General features: G+C 30.3%; 1 protein-coding gene across 1 annotated transcript in view; it reads left to right on the forward strand.

Moving 5' to 3' along the window:
* The window catches only part of LOC102679693 (A disintegrin and metalloproteinase with thrombospondin motifs 12-like), a 44,453-nt gene that overhangs the window by 640 nt on the left and 40,284 nt on the right, over positions 1–3,529 (forward strand). The window lies entirely within an intron of this gene.

The raw sequence follows: 3,529 nt of genomic DNA on the forward strand, positions 1-3,529 counted from the left end.
GTTGTTTCATCTTTTTTCTTTTTTTTTCTAAGACAGCTCGAAGTTTGCAAAAAGACGATTTCCATATTTCGAAAAAATGTAGATAATAATTTATTTATTATGAACGTTTTTTTATGATTAGGTTTAAATTTTTGTTAGGTTAAGTTAAAAAACGGGATAAAACGTAGAGATAATTTTTTTAATAATTGTAATTTTAAAACTCCGATGTTAATTGAATAGAAATAGAAACATAAATATGACAGAGATTTATTAATAATATAAATATAATGTTATATTATATATTTATATTACATATATTATATTTATTATATTATATTATTAATAATAAAAATATAATTTATTTATTTATTTATTTTTTAATTTTCAGCGAGAAACCGCTATTCCCTATTTCTCTCGACGAACGATAGACAGGTCGTTTATCTTGCGCGCGATTCTTTCTTTTGACATTGAAAGAAAGAAAGAAAGAAAAAAAAAAAAGAAAAACTTATCCAACAAAGCGATTCATTTTCATTTATTCTCGAGAACGATGTTATATTTTAGGCGCGATAAACACGGATTTTCCTGTTCACACTTTATCCGCGAGTGTCTGGAATTAAAAATGGGCGGCGTAATAGGAAAAGGCGGACGATAAATCGATTTTACGGAGCGATACCGGCGCACCGCTTAGCATAATCATACGTGACGCGATAGATCGTATTTGACTTTCGTCATCGTCGTCGAATATCTTTGATATTCGCTTCAAACGATGAAACGTCTCTGTTCCTTTTCAAAAAGAAAAAAAAAAACGTTAATAAAATCTGGGATTCGCATTCGTACGCGGCCATAATAATAATAATAATAATAATAAAGATGGCCGGCCAAGATAAACGCACAAGTTTAATTAATATCGATGAAACGCATGAAGGGGGCGCGCAAGTACGAAGGAGGAAACGTGGCGCTCCGGGCAATGATAATGAAGCGTACCTTATAAAATCTCCCTTTCGCCAACCTTCCGATCGATCCTTGTCCTTCTTCCCTTTTTTTTCTTTCTTTTTTTTTTTTTTTTTTTGCTCCAACTTATTCCATCCGGATAAAAATTAAGATCCCTATGGGGGGAAAATAGAGGATAAATTTGAATAAACAGAACGAACGTTTGTTTTCGTAGAGGCTGAACTAATACGCGCCGTTATTATTGTAATAAAAGTTCCGCGGGATAAGTAAAAGTCGTTCCTCCGGAGTTGCTTCTCTCTCCCATCTTTTCCACAAATTTTCACGATTTTTTAATTTGCTTAGTTCATGTTTGGCGTATAATGAATAATTTTATGGGGATAAAATTCGATTGTGAAAAGTGAAACTCGTAGCGAAATTTATTTTTTATTTTTTTTTTTATTTTTTAAGAGAGCATAATAAAGCATGAGATTGGGTAAATTCGAATAATTGGAATTAAGCTTTATATTATTCATTCTGAAAAATATTATTATTTCAATAAGAGTGAAATACGATGATCGCGAAGGTTTTTCGTCGAATAAAGATTCGCGATTGATTTATAGATGGTGTGTCGATACGAATCGATCGAATTTCATTGTTTTCCAGATTTTGCAAATTTTTCTCGATCCAAAGAATTTAACCAATCTTTTGTATACAAAATTGCAATTGCTTCGTAAAATTGTATATAAATTACGTTATTATTTAATTTTCGTTCCTATTATTAGAATTACTGCACAAAAATCCTTCTATTTCTACTCGATTATGTATAAATATACATAAAAGAATACGAGATACAAAAAAAAAATTATTTCGTCATCGTATAAAAATAATTATCCGTTCCAAATGTAACGATATTTTCGATATAAAATATAGTAGAGAAATAAAGTAATATAAAGAAAAATAAAAATATAGTAGAAAAAAAAAATACAAAAAAAAAAAAATTATTTCGTATAAAAATAATTATCCGTTCCAAGTGTAATTATTTTCGATATAAGATATAGTAGAAAAATAAAAAAATCCTTCTTGAAAAGTTGAATAGTGTCTTTGTCTTTCGACCTTAGCCATTAAAATTTACGATCGCAACATTTTGCAATAATAACTTAATTGGGTTTAATTGGGGCAATTGGGGCTTAACTAAATAGCTTTAACGATTTTTCACCGTAAACTCTATACGTGTATAATGATGCCAAGCTGTAACTCATATCTATTACCGTTTCGAAATTGGAAACGACAGTCGTTCTCCGTTCTCCTTGCCCATCCTCGAATAGAAGAATTTTATTTCGATAAATTTATCTATCCACTAGTCTCGTTGATCGACTCGAGACACGTGAATTTCGTATAATTTATTATTTATTTTTCGTTGTGTATGTGCGTGTGTGTAAACAATTATTTCAATTCGTGGAAACATAAAATCGAAGGAAATTATCATTGGAATATTTGTTTTATTCCATTATTTTGGACGATAATCGACTCTAAATATTATTAAGTAAAATTTAATTCTTCCTTCCGTTTAAATCGTATTTAAAACAATTATAATTACGTACAATTTCCGTCCACCATTTTTATTCCCAAAAATTTAACGCGTGAGAAAAATTTAACGGTTGAACTTGATACAATAATTTACTTCGATAATTTATTACCTCAAAACATAATAATAATAATAACAATAATTACAACGCCAACCTAAATTGTTAAAACGAAAAAGCGACGATCGATTGTGATACGAGTTAACGAAGTAAGTAAACATTGTTCGAGTATTTTAACTTTGAACTTTGTAGCGTGTGTATACAAAACTCGAAATTAAAGATTTTAAAACGCGCGTCGAATAAATAAATAAATAAATAAACGTTAAATAATTAAGGATAAAATAAAGGATGGACGAAGGGTTGAGATACGCTGTTTATTTCAATAACAAAAACCTTGGGAGGAGATTGTTGTAGTTCAGCCGGTATTTGTTCCACGGTTAAACCACCGTGTAATCTGTTACCACATATATAGATCACGCGAGACGGGTAAGTTAGTTTTCTCTCTTTCTCTTTCTTTCTAAAGGTTAAAAAAAGAAACGCTCGCATCCTCGTCGTCCTGCGAGCGTCCCGCAAGCAAGAAAGAAGTAATTATTTCACTTGGATAGTTTCTCATTGCGGATCGGACGCACGTACACAGACCCGGGGTTAACGTTTTATTTGCCGAGTTCCAGAGTGGAAAATTGTCGGCGCGATCAGGCCACGAAAGGTAGAAATTACGTTGTACGATGTTAACGATAATTTAAGAAACAAGTAATGGAAATTCTATGGCAGTGGTTTTCTCGGACGAAAAATCGAGGCGTGCTGCGTGAAATTACGCTTTCCGCAATTTTTTTAATGGAAAAGCACGCGTTAAAATTTATTATTTATAAATTGTTAAATTTTAAGGATTAATTATATTAATTGTATATTAATTTAAAATTATATAAAAAAAATGTTATTTTTATTCAATATTGAAAATATAACCAATTTGTTAAAAATTAGTTCGTAGTGACAATTTGAACGATCTTTTTTTTTTTTTTTTGTAAAAATTTAATTTA

Source organism: Apis dorsata, unplaced genomic scaffold, assembly GCF_000469605.1.
Source record: "Apis dorsata unplaced genomic scaffold, Apis dorsata 1.3 scaffold_147, whole genome shotgun sequence".
Lineage (NCBI taxonomy): Eukaryota > Metazoa > Arthropoda > Insecta > Hymenoptera > Apidae > Apis > Apis dorsata.